The sequence below is a fragment of the Echeneis naucrates genome, chromosome 2 (assembly GCF_900963305.1).
Source record: "Echeneis naucrates chromosome 2, fEcheNa1.1, whole genome shotgun sequence".
In the NCBI taxonomy this organism is placed as follows: domain Eukaryota; kingdom Metazoa; phylum Chordata; class Actinopteri; order Carangiformes; family Echeneidae; genus Echeneis; species Echeneis naucrates.
Window position 1 is genome coordinate 1,315,297 of NC_042512.1, and position 23,317 is coordinate 1,338,613.

The 23,317-nt window shown below is 41.1% G+C and overlaps 6 non-coding genes and 1 pseudogene across 6 annotated transcripts; 6 read left to right on the forward strand and 1 right to left on the reverse strand.

Annotated features, from left to right (window-relative positions):
- The window catches only part of LOC115053697 (NACHT, LRR and PYD domains-containing protein 12-like), a 91,432-nt pseudogene that overhangs the window by 39,151 nt on the left and 28,964 nt on the right, over window positions 1–23,317 (forward strand).
- trnas-aga (transfer RNA serine (anticodon AGA)) lies at window positions 377–458 on the forward strand. Its single transcript has one exon. It is a non-coding gene; the product is annotated as a tRNA-Ser (tRNA).
- trnal-uag (transfer RNA leucine (anticodon UAG)) lies at window positions 1,245–1,326 on the reverse strand. Its single transcript has one exon. It is a non-coding gene; the product is annotated as a tRNA-Leu (tRNA).
- Window positions 3,749–3,830, forward strand: trnas-cga (transfer RNA serine (anticodon CGA)). Its single transcript has one exon. It is a non-coding gene; the product is annotated as a tRNA-Ser (tRNA).
- trnak-cuu (transfer RNA lysine (anticodon CUU)) lies at window positions 4,676–4,748 on the forward strand. Its single transcript has one exon. It is a non-coding gene; the product is annotated as a tRNA-Lys (tRNA).
- Window positions 5,195–5,266, forward strand: trnaq-uug (transfer RNA glutamine (anticodon UUG)). Its single transcript has one exon. It is a non-coding gene; the product is annotated as a tRNA-Gln (tRNA).
- On the forward strand, window positions 8,220–8,290 carry trnag-gcc (transfer RNA glycine (anticodon GCC)). Its single transcript has one exon. It is a non-coding gene; the product is annotated as a tRNA-Gly (tRNA).

Sequence of the window (23,317 nt, forward strand, 5' to 3'; positions counted from 1 at the left end):
GCGAAGTTACAAAGACAGAAAGACATCTTTGAAGCCTCTTGGAAACACAACCAGTCAGCGTGCAGCATCCAACCTCACAAACTTTAAATAATATTTAACTGTTTGGATGAAAGAGGAGGCAGAATACCTGACATATGGCAGCTCCTCTACCACTGAGCTACATCCTCTTTGGATATTTACCTAACCACAGAGGCTCTGAGCTGCTGCAGCAGGGGAAAAGAAGAACCATCTGATGAAGCCTCCTCTCTGCTCACAAGGCTTCTGCTCTGTTTTAGGTGGAGGGCGCATGTTATGAAAAATATTTCCTTTCCTTTTATTTCCTTTTAGAGATCTATAGCTCTATCACCTATGATATAAGGCTCAGTGGCTCTGTGTAGTTGTTGTGGCCGAGTGGTTAAGGCGATGGACTAGAAATCCATTGGGGTTTCCCCGCGCAGGTTCGAATCCTGCCAACAACGGTTAGCCGTTTTTGATTCCATGAAAAAGCATGTTAGAGAATCTCTATAATCTGCACAGCGTTAATAGAGGGATTTCTTTATATTTTCCTGTTAATCAGTGCTGCTGAAAAACTGCTGACATATTCCAGCTAAAACTCATGTCTCATGATGGGACAGTGAGGGAACATCCAGTGTGTAAGAACAGCAGAGGATGGACTCTTCCACTGCTCCACTCTGCTTACAGGTGGCTTTAACAACCTGTGATCTTGGTGCCTCTACATGAGCTGCGTATCAGCACTCTTCTTCCCAAAGGAGACGTCGTTTTGACTTTGCAATCTGATGGGCTCCTCTGCTTTGACGAACAGTCTGGATGGCCGAGCGGTCCAAGGAGCTGTGTTCAGGTCGGAAACTGCTTTTCTTTCACCTCTACTGCTGTTAGGTGTGTTTGGGGACAAAGTTGTTTTATGTATATAATATGTATTACATAACAACTAATTACACTGTTGTTTCTGCATCACTGTTCAGTCAGATCAACAGCAGGCTGCCATCCACAGTTCATCACTTTTATTTTCATTCCTTCTTCAAATCTTTATTTTTATCATTTGATATGTTTTGCTGGGTTTCAACTTTTAGCTACAGAAAGAACAAGAGCAGTCGCACCGCTAATAAAAGCAGATTTAGATTATTTAATCTTTATGTCAGTCCCCACTTCAGTAACTCAAAGTGATGGTAGCCACTGGTGGAACACTATGTTCATAAGAGCTTTAGATTTAAACACTTCAAGATTATACTGTAGAGTGCAAAGCTTGGCAGTGGTGGGATTCGAACCCACGCCTCTGAAGAGACTGGAGCCTAAATCCAGCTCCTTGGACCGCTCGGCCACACTACCACATGTTGTTCCTAGCTTGCCTGCAATAATGCCACATGTTTCTGACCCCTGAAAGTTGCATTGAAATGTTTGGAGCAGAGAATGGCAGAAAGATGTCCTTGAAACGTCCTGGACACACAAACAATCAGCGTGCAGCATCCAACCTCACAAACTCTCAAGTGCAGCTTCTTTGTATCTTGGTGTATAGTGATGGGATGGTTCTATATTCCCACAGAACATCCCTGGGAACCCGGACACACACCTTCTCCAAAGTTTTGTGGAAGAGGTGAAACCAAACCAGAAACTATCCAGCAAAAACAGCTGAGAAGAGTGCTGTGGACTTCAGCCGGTAACAGGCCGAATGATTTCAATGCAGATAAAGGTTGTGTATGTTGGCTGGTTGAAGCAGCCTGTGTTGAAATCCCAGCAGTTCCTTGTTGCTAAAGTCAGATGTTGTAGAAACAAACTATTTTTGGGTTTTCATCAGCTGTAGGTTACAACGATCAATATTATAGATTTGACAGACAACATTCTCCATGTTTTCCTGTTAATCAGTGCTGCTGAAAAAGTCATGTCTCATGATGGGACATCCAGTGTGTATAAACAGCAGAGGATGGTTTCGATCCATCGACCTCTGGGTTATGGGCCCAGCACGCTCCCGCTGCGCCACTCTGCTCGCTGCATTGAGGTCACAGTGTCCTCTGGAGTTTTGTGTAATTTTTAACCACCACATCCACTTTCTCTCAAGGTGGATGTGCTGGATGTGCTGTTGTATCCAGGCAGAGCTGACTGCTGCTTTTCATGGAGAGCAGTGACCACATACAGCTGCTAGCTTCACTGCACTAATGCCACATGTCTCACATTTTGTGTCTCCTCAAAGCTGCGTCCAAAGATACCTTTGAGTTCTGCAGACAGAAGCAACAACAAAACTGGAACTAATTTTCACTGCACTGACCGACTGCGCCACAGATGTTGCCCCTTACTTTAGTGTTCTTGGTCTGTTTTAACTGCTCTTAAATGAAAACTCTTATTTTAAACTCTTCAGCTGTTAAAACTGTCTCAGAGTGGTTAACATGAGTAACTGCAGTGAAAATAAAACTGGGCACTGAAAATGTCTTGTGGATGGTATCTGGTTTGGTTTCACCTCTACAAAACTGCAGGCTGTTCCAATGAGAGACAAGAAGACTGTGCAGTTAAGTGACTCCTCCCACTTTTCCCGGGTTCGATTCCCGGTCAGGGAAAATATTTTTAACAGATATTGATAACGGTATGGGGGAAAAATTTCATATCGGTGCATCAGTAGTTTGAAGGTTTGAAGTCTTCTGTGTGACAGGCAGAGATACTGTCCACTATATTAACGAGGAGCAGGAAAGAGAAACATCATGTGGTGTGTGACTTCACTTCCTCTGTGGAAAAACAAACTGTGAATGAAGTTCTCTAATGTCTTGTGAATGATAGTCCAATAGTCCTCCTGGAATTTTAAAATTGTCTGTGATGTGAAGAAATGAAATGGATCATCAGAAAAACACTTCCTGCTGCACCACAGAGTATGTGAGGGTTTACCAAAAGTGCAAACAGATGATCTGACGTGAGTTGAACACACAACCTTCTGATCTGGAGTCAGACACGCTACCATTGTGCCACAGAGTCGCACAGTCTTTCGAAACTGTGACAACCTTGAGATAGCTCAGTTGGTAGAGCGGAGGACTGTAGAGGCTGGTTGTTAAAATCTTCAATGATCATTCAATATGGACCTAAAGTCAGAAGTTCACTAATTGAACCCGGGCCTCTGGCATGAGCGGCAAGAGTTCTATCACTTTGGTGGTGTAAACTGATGTGAAAAGCGCACATCGCTCTGCAGCTCTCAACAGCGGGTGCTGCCGTGAGCCCCGTCCCAAAGCCCTCACCTATTCAATCTATTTATGAAACATTTCAGAAGCCAAGCAGTCCAAGGTGCTGCATTCATTCTGTGGTCTCTTCAAAGGGTCGGTTTGAATCCCATCGCTACTAATTACCTCTATTCCTCTGAATGTAACCTGTTTACAACATCAGTTGAGTGTGATGACTGAGCTCTTAGTGAAACACATCACGGGTTCTAGGTCTTCCACGTGAATGCCTTTTATAGCAGACATTGCTTCTTAATGCTGAAATGAGAGATAAAAAGCTATGTCGGAAGTTTCAAGGTGCTAACACAGTTTGTACTAACAGTTAAGTGAGGAATCAGCTGAATGAGGACAGATGTGACTTAAAGCACAACAAAGATCTTTCCCAGAAGGCCCTCAGACAAAGAAGCTGGGTAACAGCACAGACTGTCAGGAGTGGTATTTGAACCCTCAATTCCAGAGGAGACTGTTACCTGAACACAGCACCTTCAAAAGTCCACAGCACTCTGCTCAGCTTTTTTAGTTTTTTGTGTATTTCTACTTTTCTTGCGGCTCATGTAGTTGTTGTGGCCGAGTGGTTAAGGCGATGGACTCGAAGTCCATTGGGGTTTCCCCGCGCAGGTTCAAATCCTGTCAACAACGTTTAGTTGCTTTCAAGGAGCAAGTTTCCCATGTTCACCATCCACTTATCCAAAGTCCCACAGTGAAGGCTTCAAATGCACATCTCTCACAGTGTTATCATGCCAAGAGAAAGAACTGACTGATTCTGACAATGAGACCGTGGCCTAGTGACCACGTGGCCTAATGGACAAGGCGTCTGACTTCGGATCAGAAGACTGAGGGTTGGAGTCCCTTCGTGGTTGGGAAGTTATGTATTACAGGTTATACCATATTTAATGGCTCTGGTGAAACCAAAGTGGAGGAAAGGGGCAGTGCAACTGTCGTAACATCAACGTGTCGTGGCAGTGATCAGCAAGTTGATCAATGTAGATGGTGCCGAAAGGAGCACATCATCTGCAAAATCCTCCAGATACTGACCTGGAACCCCTCCTCACCACGGCTCTCAAAATAATTTCAATAAGAGTTTGGTCTAGACCTGCTCTATATGTACTTGACATAAGTTCATTATGATGTTTTGACGTGAGTTTAAAAAAAGAGGCCGAAACATTAGGAGTTTGCCTTTAAGTGGACTTCAATGGCTGCTGTTTTTTCATCACATGTACACTTGTGTTCACTTTGGTAATTTGGTAGGATGACTACACAGGATAAATTGAAATCATTTTGTTTTGATGAACGTCTACCACTGATCTACATCCTCTTTGGACCTTTACCGAACCACAGAGGCTCTGAGCTGCTGCAGCAGGTGAAAAGAGAAACTGTCTGATGAATCCTTCTCTCTGAAAGATACAAATAAAATAATCTAAACCGGCTTTTATTTTGAAATGATTTTTGCCGATTTTTTTGGAGGATGTTTTGCATTTCTAGCAGCCCGGCTAGCTCAGTCGGTAGAGCATGAGACTCTTAATCTCAGGGTCGTGGGTTCGAGCCCCACGTTGGGCGATAAGCAGTTTTTTTTTTTAGACCCAAAGTTACAGTAATGTGTACAGTTGTCACTGTGCTGCTCCTGACTCAGTGATGCTTTTGGATGCTTATAGGGCCGCCGTTCTTAAAGTGTGGGCTCCACCCCACTGGTGGGGAACAGAGACATGACAGGTGGGGCTTTGTTAATGCCTTTCTTTATGGACAACAAAGATCAGAAATTCAAAACAAAACACCCCCACACACACAAAAAGTCATCATTAACACTTAAGACAGAACAGGTCCTTTTCTTTCAGCTCACTTTTAAGTTTTATTTTATTTTACATTTTCTTGCAAAAGAAAAAAAAAAACACAGAAGCACACATTCACCATATAAGAAGTGGAGACGGTTTGGCTCCATCAATGACATCCCTCGACACTGGAACCTCGAGCCAGCGCCTTTGATAAAGATCAGGTAACAGCCCTGTGGTTCCATGGTGTAATGGTTAGCACTCTGGACTTTGAATCCAGTGATCTGAGTTCAAATCTCGGTGGAACCTCTGTCTTCTGATTTTGTGGGATAGTGACTACATATAACAGTAACTCCACTCCACCCAAACAGTGATCCACCCCTGAGCAGAGAGGAGGCTTCATGAAACAGTTTATCTTTTCACCTGCTGCAGCAGCTCAGAGCCTCTGTGGTTCAGTAAAGGTCCAAAGAGGATGTAGCTCAGTGGTAGAGGACATGTCATATTGTGAATGAAGCTCACAGGACAGTCATGGTCACATACTCTTCTCTCCTCCAAACCTTTGAGGTTTCTCATAATGTCACATGGGTGTCATTCCTTCTGTGAAGGTGGTAGAGTGGTCGAGCTGTCCAGCATGCTGGATTAAGGCTCAAGTCTCTTTGGAGGCAAATAGTTTCAACTGCCAGCTTGTTATATCTGTAGTATCTAATATTATGAACAAGGCACTGCTGTGATTCAAACCCAGGAGACAGGCGCTTTGACCAGCTAAGCCACAGCACCACTCTGATGTACATTTATATGCAGAGGATCTGGTAATGGAAGTGTAATGTGTATACTGCAGCTGAGGTTGATGGTAAAGTGGTTTGTTTTAATGTCGGACTCTGCATCTACCTGAACCTGTTTGACTGCAGATGTGCATTTTCATTTGGACCCCAGGAAGAGTAGCTGCTGCCTCAGTGACAGCTAACGGGGATCCTGACAAGTGATAAACTATAAACAGACATTTCCAATTGTCACCAAAATGTATTCTTTCATCAAATGTTCCTAAACTTCTATTAAAGGCAGCATTACTGCAGCAGTCAGCACCGTCGTACAGTGTTGGGGAAGTTACTTTAAAATGGAATCAGTGACAGATTACTAATCACTGTAAAAGGGACTGACATTATTCTTTTGTTTGCAAAATGTTGTATAAATAAAGTTTAAATGATTGATTGCTATCATACAGTCCAGTAATGTTCTAGCGGAGTCGTGCAGCAGACTCTCAGCTCAGTGTGTGAATGTGCTGCTGCTGAACTGGGACTCATGAGTTCCACTCTGAACCAATGAGTCATGAATCATGAGTCTGACTGTGAACCAGTCTACAGTATGTGCTGTGGGTGAGTGACAGCTCATAGCGGGGAGGGAAAGGGAGTGAATCATCCTGATTGTTCCTGGAATGGTTTGGTTAGTCAGAGTGTGTCTGTGTGTGTTCTTGTCTCTCTGAGTGGTTGGAAATGAAAATGGAGATCTGTAGAAGCAGATGACTCTGAGGATGAATGAATGTTTCACTGACAACATCAACAACTGTTTACTCACCTCACAATGAGGCTGTGTGACGTCACTGGAGATCAAACACGGAAGGGTCAAAGAGTCAGACGGAATGGCGCATGCGCACAGAGAAGCTCACACTCGTCTCGCGAACGAATGAAGTAAAACACAAATCAGCTGTTATTAGACAAATAAGTGGCGTTTAATTGAACTAAAACCAAATCGGTTGGTTTGTTCCTCCCACATACTCAGATGTCTGTTTTGTGTTTTCTGTGTGACGTCACTGGGGATCAAAGGCATTTCCTGTCCTTCATCGCTCTCCCACGCGACACCAACTCAAACGTCACATTCGCAGTGAAACACAAATCAGTTGTTATTAGACATAAGTGGCGTTAAATTGAACGAAAACCAAATCTGTTGGTTTGTTCCTCCTTCTACTTATTAAAATGCTTATTTTCCTGCTAACTCATTTTTTGAATCACAGACTGAGCGAAGCTGCGCACCTCATCCACTGTTTGTGTGTGTGTGTGTGTGTGTGCTCTCTCTGCTGGTCTGAGCTCTCAGTTCATTTAAATGCTTTGTTGGATCTGTCTGTCTGTATCATGTCAGAAACTCTGAAACACTCTGAACTTCTTTAAAACACGGTGGATTTACTGACATGAGAGTGTCCAGCAGTCCATGATGGATTATTATAGAAAGATATCAGCTTTATCAGCATTGTTGCATACAAACAGGTCTGCTGGCGCCTGGAGACTCTGAACCAATGAGTCATGAATCATGAGTCTGACTGTGAACCAGTCTACAGTATGTGCTGTGGGTGAGTGACAGCTCATAGCGGGGAGGGAAAGGGAGTGAAACAGCAAACCAGAGCTGCTGCTTTTCCTCCTTCTTTCTATATGAACATGAGCACCATGATGCACACTGCTGTGTTCTCATATCAAGCTCATGTTCACCTTCTTTCTTTCACAGGGAGAACATGAAAGAAGCTGAAGCTGAACTCAGCCTTCCAACTTTAGTGCTCCGTGTCACAGACTGATCCATTTTCTGACGTTATAGTCCACACCAGGCTGCAGCCTCTCTGTGTGACACTTTGTTCATCATTATTTTCACACTTTAGTTCCTGCTTCTTTTCATTTAGGCTCCATGTAGGCTGTTCATGATGACTTTGTTTGTGTGTGGCTGTTTTCTTCTGAATGTGGGATCTCTGTCTGAATGAAAGTTTCACAATCACTGCCTCAGACTGCATTCAGAAGGAATTGTTGAAGTCATAGAAGCTGAAGAGTTGATGATCAGAGGCTGACAGCTAAAGGAAGCTAGAATGCACACTGCTCTCTGACAGAGTCGGCCTCCCTCCACATTTAGGAGGCTTTTTCACTTCTTACAACAGCTGACAAAGGGCTCATCTGGGATTTGAACCCCGGACCTGTCACACCCTGAGCCAGAATCATCCTGATTGTTCCTGGAATGGTTTGGTTAGTCAGAGTGTGTCTGTGTGTGTTCTTGTCTCTCTGAGTGGTTGGAAATGAAAATGGAGATCGGTAGAAGCAGATGACTCTGAGGATGAATGAATGTTTCACTGACAACACCAACAACTGTTTACTCACCTCTATGAGAGTGTGTAACGTGTACTGATATGAAAGTGTACAGCGGTCCATGATGGATCATTATAGAAAGACATCTACTTGAAGACATCTGACACCTGGAGATTCATGACGTCATGGTAAAACATGTTAAATAAGCATTGGTGGTTCAGTGGTAGAATTCTCGCCTGCCACGCGGGAGGCCCGGGTTCGATTCCCGGCCAATGCAGAGTAACTTTTTACCAACATCCAGATGTTAGAAACACAGTGCTGCTTGGAAAATACCCTGATAGACTCCAACACACTGTGACTTTGTGAAACAACCAGTGGAGCCCCCTGGTGGTCAGTAGAAGTGCAGCCCCTCTGAGCTGGTGGCAGACCAAGGCTTCAGTCTGCACACATCTTCCACATGTGATGGCACAAACACTGTGTATTGTGGCAACATCCGTCCCCTCAGAGAGAATCTGCTCTTTAACCCTCCTGTCGTTTTCTTACTTTAGTGTTCCTGCTCTGTTTTATACGGTGGCCGGTAAGTGCAAAACTAAATTACAAAGTGCCAAACACTTTTGGAATTAAATCAAAGCGTGAAAATAATTTACATGTTGGCAAACATTTTTACATTTTATTCAACAAAATTACATAAGAAAAACACTTTTACCTCGGACAAAACAAATTCGCATGTTAGAAAACAAATTTCCAAACGACAGAATCTTCCGGAAGGGGAATGTACCAAATGCCGGAAGTGATCCAGAAGAAGATTGACTGTCAGCTCAAAAAGTTTGTATCGGTTTGTGTGGCGGGAAAACTTTGCGGAGTGAAAGTTTATGGCAGCATGGAGTAAATGATGTTTTGGCCGTTTTGTGGAAACAACTTGAGCCAATTTACGCGGTTGTGTTTTCCGTGCGGACGATCTGTAGAATGTTTAACGTTGATGAACGGACCAGACGGAAGGAGCACGCGCACAGGAGACATCTAATAAACAGCCGGAAAATGCTAAACAAGCTAAGTGTAGCATCGCGCTAACTAGCTGAAGCCGCTGTCAGACATGCAGTGAATTAAAGTGCACCGTTTCATTTAGCAGCCAATCGTTGTCTTCACGGAATAGCAACGCGTTTAGTTAGTATGCGTTGCTAGTTTTTATTTATTTATTTTATTTTAGGCGTATATTTATGCTAAACGCACAATTGTTGCTGATTGTTTTAGCTGCTGCTAACTTTCTGTTTTGATACGGAACTCCGTTCATTCCAGCAGAACAACCATGAACATCATATAAACAATTCATGGAGGACAGAAAGTCAAAGTCAAAAGAACTGTGGGCCGAAAGGAAACAGGTCCAGGTACGTGTGTGGATATATCTGTAAAATATGGAAGTCAATATGTGTGTGTGTGAAATGAATGATATCTTTTTGTTATTTTAGCAGATAAACATGGATTGATGGCGCCACATGGAGCTGATTTAAAAGCTCAGAGAGGGAAAACACTCCCATTATATACAGATCCGGAGGTAGCAGCACCTGATCTACTGAAGCAAGCTGTCCAAGAAATGAGAACATTTAACAAGAAGATGGATGAAGGAGCAGACCTTCTTTTGTATCCAGACTGTTCAGAGGTGCTCCATGTGCCTGGGTCAGAAAGCCCATTCAAACTGGCAGAATATAAAAAGGAAATAGGAAAGGCACTTTTTTCATTTGCCTAGAAACACACTTTAGAGGAGGTTTGTGGATCTCTTCATTCAATATTTTTACATATTTATTTACTCTGATGTAGCATAATTAATAATGTGTTGTTTGTTTTTACTACAGAGGTTGATACATCAGACTCTGATTCTGAAATTGTCATCACATCGAGGAGCACAGCTGAATTCAATGCAGCTGAAACTGTGGTACGTTAATTTTTACATTTTGTACTTTAAGTTTTTTTGTTTTTTTAATTTATTGATAGGATTTGCATTTGGTTTCAAGCATTAAGTCGAAGAACCAAGTCTTGATTATTTGGCATTTACTATTCCAATCAGACACCCTGATAACCTTTCACCATTGATATATACTGTATGTGGTGAGGGAACAATAATGGAAGCTGTTTAAATTTGCTGACAATTGTGTGCTTTTCTTCTCAGGTTTTTGAACCAAAAAAACACAGTTCTCCCAAACACAAACCTGAAGATAAAGGGTAGGTATTAGTTTTTACAAAAGAAGTAATGTGTCTTTAAGTTGTTGATGTGATTGTGATGAACATGTGGTAGAAAATACCATACGTATAATATCATTTATAACAAAATAATCTCTTATTTATAAATCTTATGGTTCCTCTCTACCTCTAAATGTTACTCAAAGCTCTGTTATACTCTGTATCATAAAGTTAATCAGTTTATCAATTTTATCCACATCCACAGCTCAGCCTGGACAGGTATTAAGGCAGATTATGGCAGCCTGATGTTCTTTGCTTTCAGTGTGTTGTTTCAGACATTTTCATTTGTTTTTCAGATAGTAATATCTGACACTGAGGATCTGGATCCACCTGAAACAAATCCAGTCAGGAGTACTTGCTACGGGTAAGTAAAAAAACAACACTGACTCACTTAATTTAATTTTAATTTATTGATTACATGGGAAAGATATTTGCATTTGTAAGATGTTCAACATATTCTGAAACTTGTGACATGCTGGTAAAATTCACAGATGATGCTGTTTTGGAAGAAGGAATTGACACAGGTGGGCTGAGACGAGAGTTTTTAACTCTACTGAAGAAACGTCTGAAAGACCGGCCCATTTCTGATGGACCAGAAGGACATCAGTTCTTGGTGTACAATGCAAATGGTATGAACAGGGTTAGATGTAAACAATACTAATGGTTAATGATCATTAACTTTATATATCACATTATATATCGCTTTGTTGCTTGAACTATTTTTCAAAAACATTTACCCTGCCAAGTGCAAAGCAAGACACAGAATTCTTCTTTAAATCAGTAATGTTCAACACACAACCATTTTTACTCATTTCTATATGTTTGGGTGGATAGTCATTTTAGAAAACAGTGAAGTTTCTTTAGGTCATTTAAATGTGAAACAATGTTTGTGGTCACTTTTTAGATTGAAAGATGGTCTTTCAGCTCAGTTTCTGACTGCACTGCAGCAACAGCCTACTTTGCTGTCCCCTGTCCTGTGCCACTCTGAAAAGCCACTCACTGGTCTGGAACTTGAGACTCTTCAAACCTGACCTCAGTCCATCAGGAAGTAACAGGAGACTTAAAGAAAGTCAAACTTTGGGCTACTGGGCGGACTGTGTCTTTGATTGTGAAGGTTTGTAAATCACAATTTTTTTATTTTTTTATTTTTTTTTATAATTTGTTGAGAAAACACATTGCCAAGATGTAACTGAAGGTTTTTCTTTGCAGAAGGTCAGGCTGCTGTGTCTCTGGAGGATGTTTTGATGTTTGCAGCTGGGCTGACTTCACCTCCCCCGTCCGGATTGGAACCATCGCCAAGAATAGAGTTCCTGGATGACTCTCCATTCCCAGTTCCCAATACATGTTCAAACACATTAAAATTAGCACTCCTAGATTCACACACTGTGACTTGTAACTGTAACTTGTAATTGGTAACTGGATCACCAGACCAGACTCCGAAAAGGTGTTTGTTTTTTTTTTTCCTCACAGTTCAGATTTTCACCGTTAAGTTTCAGACAAAACTAATTATTTCAAGACGTTTTGTATTCCATACTTATACTTTACTATAAGATACTCATTACTTTTCTATAGTTTTTATCAATTGATTTCAAACACAGAAAAAATGAAGCTGTGACACTTGGTGTTCAGACAGACTGCAGTGTTCCACCACTCCAAATCAGATTTCAGAGCTTGTCGTTCACTTTTGCTTGCAATGATTCTGGTACCTGTTCATCTGAAGAAATGAAACAATGGGAATGCAAATGTTATGTTTACAAATGATATAAAAATTACAAATATTTCCTTCTGATTGCATCTGTGATAGATTGGTTATGAGTTTTTTCCAAACTATTTTAAAACAGAAAAACAACATTTGATTCAATTCTGTGTTACTTGTCTAATACCAAATCACAGCACAGTCATCTCATGGCTCTTGACATGTATATTAAAAAAATTAATTAATTTAAAAAAGAAATAGGACAGAAACCCCAATGAACAAGCACTTGATAATGCAGGAAGAGAAAATTCCCTTTGTCACTGACTCACAGCTGAGCAGTTTCTTTCAGCTTCATGTACAGTTCTGTTGCAGACTCCCAGTTCTCTGGCTTCTGTAGTTGTTTGTGCTCCATAACAAAGTCAAAGTCCTCCTGCATGTTTGAGTCCCCACATGGAGCTATTGACAGGCTCGCCTCTGGAACAGCATCCAAATCAGCTGGTTCAATCTCAAATCCAGTCTGTGGAGCCAAATCTGTGTTAGATACAATAAATAGTATTTATATTGTTTATTTACATTTAAGCAATAAATAAAACAAACATGGAAATATCAATCATCACCAATATTACCTGTGTGGTCAGCAGCACAGTTCATTGGACATGACGCTGTTCTGGAAGTGTGAATCCTGTGACTGTTCCACAGTCTCACACACTCATCCAACATCACCATAGCAACATCTCAGAAGGCACTGATGCTCATGGCTCCCGTTTAAGTATCCAGCAAACAACTCCATCCAGAACTGAGACCTGTAGAAATGGATAGAATCGGAAGTAAATATATATTATTAGTAGAAGTGGGACTCCATTAAAAAAAAATCTAATTCATTAAAGGTTTTGTAATGAATGAATTGAAATGAACGCGTTAAAGTCACAGCCTCAGTTATTATATATGTTTAGAGGAGTTAATCTGAGATAGAACATAAAGATAAAAATCAAATCAAAGGTCACTCATAATAAAATGACTTTGTGAAGGCCACTTACCTTCCCCTTCTAAATATGGCCCACCAGGATTCAACACGCTGCTTATTCGTGGATGAGCCATACATGTGGCTGGACGGCCCAGAGCAGCAGTCATCATGATGGAGGCGTAGGGGAGACTGAATGGCAGCCATAATGCCATTCTCCGTGCCACAATCAGTCCTCAGTCTCATGAGAGGAGATTCTCAGCGATCACTGTTGGCTTCTTGTTATTTGTCGGTCCACATTGGAGCCACAGCACTTTAGGTGAAAAAATCCATCCATGCGTCCTGAGAGAGCCAGTTTATCAGAACCATCTGCATGCCACATACAGTTCGCTCCCATTGAGGAGCAGCTTCTTCTTAGAAACCTTCTGCGTGCTCTCTCATTCATCACATCATCTCTCTTCACTCGAAGATTGGACTTTTGTCTGAGTACCTGCCACATCGTCCGATAGCCAAACAGTTGTCCAGGTCCACGAAGTTCCAACCTGATGGCGTTTGGAGAGGAATCATCCTTTGAAGAGTCCGCAGGCTGATGTTTGCACCGTGTAAACTTCACATCATGCTTCAGTAGATCAGGTGCTGCTACCTCCGGATCTGTATATAATGGGAGTGTTTTCCCTCTCTGAGCTTTTAAATCAGCTCCATGTGGCGCCATCAATCCATGTTTATCTGCTAAAATAACAAAAAGATATCATTCATTTCACACACACACACACACACATATTGACTTCCATATTTTACAGATATATCCACACACGTACCTGGACCTGTTTCCTTTCGACCCACAGTTCTTTTGACTTTGACTTTCTGTCCTCCATGAATTGTTTACATGATGTTCATGGTTGTTCTGCTGGAATGAACGGAGTTCCGTATCAAAACAGAAAGTTAGCAGCAGCTAAAACAATCAGCAACAATTGTGCATTTAGCATAACTGAAAGCCTAACAAATAAATAAATAAAAAACTAGCAACGCATACTAACTAAACGCGTTGCTATTCCGTGAAGACAACGATTGGCTGTAAAATGAAACGGTGCACTTTAATTCACTGCATGTCTGACAGCGGCTTCAGCTAGTTAGCGCGATGCTACACTTAGCTTGTTTAGCATTTTCCGGCTGTTTATTAGATGTCTCCTGTGCGCGTGCTCCTTCCGTCTGGTCCGTTCATCAACGTTAAACATTCTACAGATCGTCCGCACGGAAAACACAACCGCGTAAATTGGCTCAAGTTGTTTCCACAAAACGGCCAAAACATCAGCTACACAGCAGCTGAGGAAAGATGTCAAATCTGTCTGGATGATCAGGATATGACTGATACTCTCTCACACATGTCACCTTCCTTTTGTTGTCAGACAGTTTGAGGTTTCTGTTGATTGTGTTTGTGTCCAGTTCCAGTTCACAGACATCTGATGGAGAGAACAAGAAACAACAGCTGCAGTTTATCATCTGTTCTTTTATCAACAACTTTACTGAAAGTGAATCATTCAAACTTACATTTCATCACCTGTGAATAATGTTTGACTACATTTAAATGAAAAGCCAACAATCCAGTTAGAACATCAACAGTTACTGAACATGAGAGTCAAGATGTCAGCAATGTTCTGTTTTTTTTCTGCTGTGGAGTCAAAGATGACGGCTGATGGAGATCCACATCAATAAACACATGAAGTGTTGATCCTGAATGAAACTCATCTTTGTACTTCAGTCAGAAATGTAAAAATCTAGTGTAACATGAGCAGCTGAGTTTTCATGAATCAAAGTGAAAACACACTCACACTTCCTCAGACCAGGTCTCAGTCTCTGTGGTCCACCATGGTCCACCCTGGAGGAAGAAACAGAGTCAGGATCAACTTGATCCACCATCAAACATGAAGCAGAGTTCCTCAGAGCTGTCCAGACCTGAGAGTGTCCAGTCTCCAGTCTGGATCCTCCAGTCCAGCAGACAGAAGCTTCACTCCTGAGTCTCCTGGATGATTGTAGCTCAGGTCCAGTTCTCTCAGATGGGAGGGGTTGGAGCTGAGAGCTGAGGCCAGAGAAGAACAGCCTTCCTCTGAGACCAGGCATCCTGACAGACTGAACACACACACACACACACACACCAAAAACATGTTATGTGTGGATGACAATGTAAGATGAAGAAACCATTGAATAAAAATTAGCAAATACAATTCACTCTAAACTAGTCAAATATCATTTGTTGTATTTAAATTTGGTGTCCTGTTTTCCTTCTCTCGCAATCCTCTCTGAACAGGTTTTGCAACAGCAAAATGCTGCTGTTATCTTTTGCCACTGAGAAAAACAACCACAATGGTGAAGACATGTTTATTATTAGTCAGGCAGAGAGGGGGCCAGGTTTGGGTCCTGATAGGAAGGCGTGACAGATGGCATAGCCAGTGCTTCATGGCCTGTTTGGGGGCTACTCTTCCTGCAAACACTTTCACCAAATTAACCAATTTATTGAAACTTCTTAACAGATAAAATGTACCTATCAGATCGATAAAAAATTGCATAATTTTCCCCCCAAATCAATAGATATTGTGCATCCCTACAATAAACACACACTTTCTGATGACTGCAGACAGCTGATAATAAAATAATATAACCACTTTCATGAGTGCAGAAAATAACTCAGACAAATGAAGAGAAGTGATCAATAATATGTAAATCAGGTATTTACACACTGAGCTGTATGAATGAAACAAAATCAAATTTAGAGAATCAGCAGAACAAAGAAACACTAAGAGAGAAAACAACAGCTGAACCACAAACACACTGATTAAAGTAAAGACACAGTTGCTCAAACACTGCATAGTGACGCATTGATTCTGCTCTGTGTTCAACCAGGTTCATTCATCCACAGAGCATCATATCAGCAGTCCACTCAACCTCTGGTGTCTTTGAGCCCCTTAAATATTTTCCTGAATGAGAACTCCATCATCACAACTGTGACAGATGCCAAAAGCAGCAGAAAGGTTGTGTCCACCTCCCTAAAAGTAAATGATCCTCAGTGAACATAGAAAACACCACTGGAGGATTCACCAGGAGGACACCAGCATCACCCAGCATGCACCTGTTGGCTCAGCAACATGTGTGTGTTTAATTTGTTTCACTTAGTGTGTTCTCCAGGTGGTGATTCAAATCAGTGATTCATTATGGAGCATGAAGCTTTTTATACTGATGGCAATCTCCCAAAACTACAAACCTCTTCAGTTCATTTTATCTCATTTAATGAAAAATCATAACTAATATATAAAGAGTCTTGACACAAAACATGAACTCTGACCTGAGAGTTTCCAGCTCACAGTGTGGACTCTTCAGTCCAACAGACAGCTGCTTCACTCCTGAATCCTGCAGGTTGTTGTTACTCAGGTCCAGATCTCTCAGACTAGAGGACTGGGAGCTGAGGACTGAGGACAGAGCTTCACAGCTTCTGTCTGAGAGGTTACAGAGGCTCAGTCTGAAGTACAATTACAGAAGAAGAGGGAAATAAAAAAAAAAAACAAAACTTTATGTTGGTGATGTGTAATAAAACTGCACAAACATGTTGTCAAAACACACAATATTTAAAGATATGTCTATGAATTATTAATGCAAAACAGACAAAAGCGAACCTGAGTCCTTCCAGTCTGCACTTTGGACTCCTCAGTCCAGCAGATAGCAGCTTCACTCCTGAATCCTGCAAGTTGTTGTTCCTCAGGTCCAGATCTCTCAGACTAGAGGACTGGGAGCTGAGGACTGAGGACAGAGCTTCACAGCTTCTGTCTGAGAGGTTACAGCCACTCAGTCTGAAGAGGAATCAGCAAAATAAGATAAGTGATTCAAAATGTTTTTGAGTCTCAACCAAAAAAGATTCATTTGATCTGGTTGGATTTATTTGCACATACAGAACTTTCTTGGAGGCTTTGACCACTGGCAGCAGCCTCAGAAGAGCCTCCTCTGAAGCAGAGTATTTCTTCAGTTCAAACACGTCCAGATCTTTTTCTGATGACAGTAAGATGAAGACCAGAGCTGACCATTGAGCAGGAGACAGTTTATCTGTGGAGAGACGTCCTGATCTCAGGGACTGTTGGATCTCCTCCACCAGAGAACCATCATTCAGTTCATTCAGACAGTGAAACAGGTTGATACTTTTCTCTGGAGACAGATTCTCACTGATCTTTGTCTTGATGTACTGGACTGTTTCCTGATTGGTCTCTGAGCTACTTCCTGTCTGTGTCACCAGGCCTCGTAGGAGAGTTTGGTTGGTCTGCAGTGAAAGACCCAGAAGGAACCGGAGGAACAAGTCCAGGTGTCCATTTGGACTCTGTAAGGCCTCAACCACAGCACTCTGGTAGAGACGTGTTGGTTTAGATCCTGTCCTTATTAGTTTAGACCTCCAAGTTGTTGTTTGTTCTTCTGACATCAGATTGACTCCAGAGTTGAAGGTCAGATGGACATGAAGAGCAGCCAGAAACTCCTGAACACTCAGATGGACGAAGCAGAAGACCTTGTCCTGGTACAGCCCTGTCTCCTCTTTGAAGATCTGTGTCAACACTCCTGAGTAAACTGATGCTGCTCTGATATCGATGGCACACTCTGTCAGGTCTGATTCATAGAAGATCAGGTTTCCTTTCTGCAGCTGCTCAAAAGCCACTTTTCCCAGAGACTCAATCATCTTCCTGGTCTCTGGACTCCAGTGTGGATCTGACTCAGCTCCTCCATCGTACTTGACCTTCTTCAGTTTGGACTGAACCACCAGGAAGTGGATGTACATCTCAGTCAGGGTCTTGGGCAGCTCTCCTCCCTCTCTGGTCTTCAACACCTCCTCCAGAACTGTAGCAGTGATCCAGCAGAAGACTGGGATGTGGCACATGATGTGGAGGCTTCGTGAGGTCTTGATGTGGGAGATGATCCTGCTGGCCTGCTCCTCATGTCTGAACCTCTTCCTGAAGTACTCCTCCTTCTGGGGGTCATTGAACCCTCTGACCTCTGTCACCATGTCAACACACTGAGGAGGGATCTGATTGGCTGCTGCAGGTCGTGTGGTTATCCAGAGGCGAGCAGAGGGAAGCAGTTTCCCCCTGATGAGGTTTGTCAGCAGCACGTCCACTGAGGAGGACTCTGTAGGATCAGTCAGGACCTCAGTGTTGTGGAAGTCCAGAGGAAGTCGACACTCATCCAGACCGTCAAAGATGAACACAACCTGGAACTGATCAAAGCTGCACATTCCTGCTTCTTTGCTTTCAGTGAAGAAGAGATGAACAAGTTCCACCAAGCTGAACTTCTTCTCTTCTCAGCACATTCAGCTCTCTGAAGGTGAAGGGGAATGTGAACTCTATGTCCTGGTTGGCTTTGTCTTCAGCCCAGTCCAGAGTGAACTTCTGTGTTAAGACGGTTTTCCCAATGCCAGCCACTCCCTTTGTCATCACTGTTCTGATTGGTTGGTCTCTTCCAGGTGGGGGTTTAAAGATGTCTTCTTGTCTGATGCTTGTTTCTGCTCTGTCCTGTTTCCTGGATGCTGTTTCAATCTGTCTGACCTCATGTTCCTCATTGACCTCTCCAGTCCCTCCCTCTGTGATGTAGAGCTCTGTGTATATCTGATTCAGAAGGGTTGGGTTTCCTGCTTTAGAGATCCCCTCAAACACACACTGGAACTTCTTCTTCAGGCCAGATTTCAGTTTATGCCGACAAACTGAAACATGACTTTCTGAAAAAACAAAAAACAAATGAGATTAAAAACATCAAACTCCTAGGTTTATGTTTGCTTCTACTAACCAATAAGAATATGATCATAGTCATCTCTGTCTCTGACAGAGATGTATCTTACTGAGACTTCAGTAAATATCTAATTGATCCATCATGTTAGATCCTCTTACTGCTCTGCAGACAGTCAGCCAGCTCCTCCTGCTTCATCCTCCTCAGGAAGTTCACTGTGATCTTCAGAAATGCCTCTCTGCTCCTCATCTGCTCTTCATCCATCTCATCATTCTCATTCTTGATGAATTGTGGGTAATCTGGACTCAGACTCCTTTTGATTTTCTTCAGCTCGTTCTTCACATAACAGACGATGTTCTCCTCCAGCAGCTGGAACACAATAACATCCTGTGTAAAGTTCACTCTCAGTATAAACTGATGGATCAAAGCATCAGATCATCAGTCAGCAGAGTTCAACTTTAGCTGCTGCTGTATCATCTGCTGCCACGTCTCTTTCCAGAGCTACACAGAAAGATTCACACCTGCTGACTTCACTAAACTAACTTCACTGGTGTAACTTACTAAGTTTGACTGTAGATTCTGACAACACAGAGATCCTGATCATCACATGAAGACCAAACTGATACAGCCCTTCAACACATCAACTTAGGAAGTGAAAATTCAGGGTATTAACTGTGACTGTGGCTGAAGATGGATCAGACCACCTGAACTAGTTCACTGATGAATTATTCCATCTTTAAACCCTGTAGAGACAGAGTCCATGGAGGTCCAGGACTGAATCTGATTAACTTTGCTCTTTGTTATTAAGTCACAGCTCAAATTATCTGGAAAACAACTAAATAGACTTTTCTTAAGGACTCACCATAGATGAAAAAAAAAGGAGCAGAAATGTTTTGTAAAAGTCTCCAACAGACCATATTCATACAGAACATATCTGTTGAGGCTGATGGATTATTGCTCTGTGGTGAACTACAACTCCCAGTCCTCTCCCACTCTCTCCCACCCCAAACCTGTTCAATCCCAATTCAACTCCTGTCTGTCACAGAGTAAAGCTCTACTGGTCTAAAGAGTGCAGCTTCAAACTCAAGTCTTTGTTGGTGTCTGTTGTAGTCACTGGATGAACATTTACACACCATAAATATGGAGTCCAGGTCTGTGTGATGATGTTTGTCAGACTGAACTCTGAGGAGAAAAGACACAAACACACAGTTTGTTCCAGGAGTTTTCTATGAACAGCAGAGAAACTGATAGACAAGCTTTGATACCTTTAATGAGTCAAACAACAACAAATGATCAGCTTTTACCTTTTTTCTTTGATAAAGTCATCCATAGACTGATCACTCTTCATGGACACACGGCTGGATACAGCAGACTGTGGTCCTCCCTTAAAAATAATAGGACGATCCATAGACCAATCACTCTTCATGGACACACAGCTGGACACAGCAGACTGTTGACCACCCTTCAAGTTCATTGGAGGACCCATTGACTGATCACTCTTCATGGAGACACAGCTCACATGGGAATCTGGTTTCGACCTCTTGTTGCTAGTACAAACATCGCTGGAAGTAAAATGATCAACAACCAATAAACTGAACAGAAAAAGATCAGTTTAAAATAAAAAACTGAGGTTAGGTTTTCATTTGTATAGCTATGAATCATTCTGTTACTTTAATTGAAATGTGCAAGACAAATACTTATGCTACAACTACTACTACTACTAATAATAATAATAATAATAATATTAATATCTAGTCATGTTGGTTGAGCTCTCTATTAATACAGTAAATACAGTAAAAAAAACCTAAGTGTCAGTGAGAGTGAATAATGATGGAGCAGTGATCTGAGTGCTGAGCTCTGACAGATGGACAGTTAGAGATCCTCATCTCACCTCTGAGCTTTGGTCTGACTCTCATGTTCCCCACACAGAGTGGTTTTAGAGGGAGGGGCTCCCTCCTCTCTGTCCTCACACTGATTCATAGCTGATCCTCCACCTGCTGGAAAAGTTACACAATCCTTCAGAGCCAACAGCAACAACTATGTCACCGAGTTCACCCAACAGATCAGAAATATGGATTTCTTCATGACTTTAATATCAAAGTCTAATTTTTATTTCTTACCTGAGGATAATATCCCATCATAAAGCTAATATTTACATGTAAAACATTTTGAAATTTGTTTACTAACAATTGAAACCCCGAATCAAGTCAACAGCTGAAGAAATACCATCTTCATGATTAGTTTTTTTCTGAGCCACATCCCCCACAAGTTATGTTTGTATCAACAACTGCAGTGTAGTTTTATAATCTCTAGTGTTAATATTTTACTGAAATTTTACATCTTGTAGCTTTGATGGAAAACAGATCTTGATGTTTTAAAAAAAAAGAAGCCACAAAATCTTTTAATCATTATCTTTTATATATTATATTGTATTTCATGAGAAGATATTCCTTGAAACAAATTAAAGTGAATTGTCAGATGACATTCTGCTGGTTTAACTGATATCATGCTGATGTTTTCAGCAGCTATTTTATGAGTTCATGTCTTTATCACAAACATTTTAAGAGCTCTTGTTAAGAAGTAACCACATCATCCACAACCAACCCTCTTTATCTGGAATCTGAACAGGGAGCTGTGAGGAGTTTGATGGCTCATCATCATGATTAAAGCAACATTTAAATTAAGAGACCAGTTTCCTTTAATAGTGAAAGGAAATAGGAATAGTGAAAACTGACCAGTTTTTGTTCTTTTATCACTTTGTCTATCTCCTTGTCTTTTTGTCATGTTCTTCAACAGCCCATCTCAGTTAGTGACTATTCTTTATATATATATATATATATATATATATATATATATATATATATATATATATATATATATATATATATATATATATATATATGAGAAGGTAGCTGGTTGAAAATGATCATCATGGCCCCAGATATGAGCATCAAACTGTCAGTTTTCAAATAAATTTCTAAATGTAAATTCCTAAATAATATATCACTGATAAATCAGGAGTCAGAAGGAGTGAAGTTTATTATTTTATACATCTATGCAACTAAATAATTTTAAATTTCCATTTTGTTGGCTTTACAATCTGTTTTTAAATCAGTTCAACATTCACTGATACAAACAGGATGAAGGCTGTTGGTTATGTTACCTGAGGGTCGAACTGATCTTCATGCAGCTGATGAGTGAAGGTGAACTTTAACTGCAGCTTCCATGAAAAAAAATATATAAATGTATATCTGACAGCAGGTTTTCTAAAGTTGTTGATCCAAACACAGTCTGAGCTCTCTGTGGAAAACTGAATATGACTTAGAGAAAAATCCGATACCAGAGCAGTTTCTAAACTTTGGAATGAATTGAAGTCAATCATTAACAGACAGTAATAATCCACATCAGGTAGATCACAAGGCTCCAATGACCTTTGATTTATATGATGTGGTGTACAATATGGGACAAATATATGATTTTATATTTTAATACTATAAGGCAACACTATTATACATGCCCACAGTCACAGTTATGTTTGTCTACAATATGCAGTTGAGCTATAGCATAAACAAAATGATCAGATTAGAAATGGCATAATGGCATACTATATCAGGGTTCTTGCACCATTTTAAGAGTAAAATGTAATGTTTTTTAAGACCTCAACAAATGAAATTTTAGACTTTTTTTTTTTTTTTTTTTTTAAACTTGAAGACAATTTAAACCTGGCCCCGCTGTGGCAGCACGTGAGCGCTTTCCTCCTTTCATATGCGACTGGATGGCTTTGACCCCAAGGTCCCTTGCACATTGCCTCATTGTTGCTTTCAGCTGGCGCCAACCACCTCCTAAATGCACCCTCTTCCATCCATTTTTCATTAAATTTGCACTTCCCCATCTTTGCATGTTGAACCGCTCACTTCATTTCGGAGTCTCTCATTAACTACACAGTCTTTGTACGAAGTTAATCAAACAAACACACACTATGTTTTCCAATCACTGTGCTTTCCCATTGGCATAACCCTAACCTTAACCGCCTGGAAATGTTATACCTATAGCAAATTTATGGTGATTTTAAGATCATTTCAGGCCACAAATACCCAGATTTTAATTTAAGACATTTTAAGACTTTTTAAGGACCCACCAGAAGCCTGTATATGTCAGCGCTTATTCACAAAGCTGGTTATCAACTTGCTAATCAAACCCAGATTTTCCATCTAGATCTGTGCACTTTCACCGACCCCATGGAGAGGACACAATACTGAATTTCACAACTATAAAATTAAGAAAACAAAGACTATAAATCAATAAAATGAACAAAAAGCAACAGAGTTGCTGCTCACAGAAGCTGCAAAAAATGCTGGGAAATCAATCACAGAGTCTGTCAATGAATACATTACTGGGATTATATTATTAACGCTTCAGCACATTCAATATAAACACACATCATACAGCCCTGACCACTGTTGTATCCAGACTGTGCTGACTGCTGCTTTTCATGGAGAGCAGCTGTGTTTTATATGTGTTGGATATTCCAAGCAGCACTGAGTTTCTCATGTCTGGATGTTGGTAAGAAAATAAGTTATTTAGCATTGTCTGAAAAAATGTACTGAATATGTTTTGAGCTACAAATGAACTGTCCGCTGTCTATTCTTCATTTCTTGTTTGTC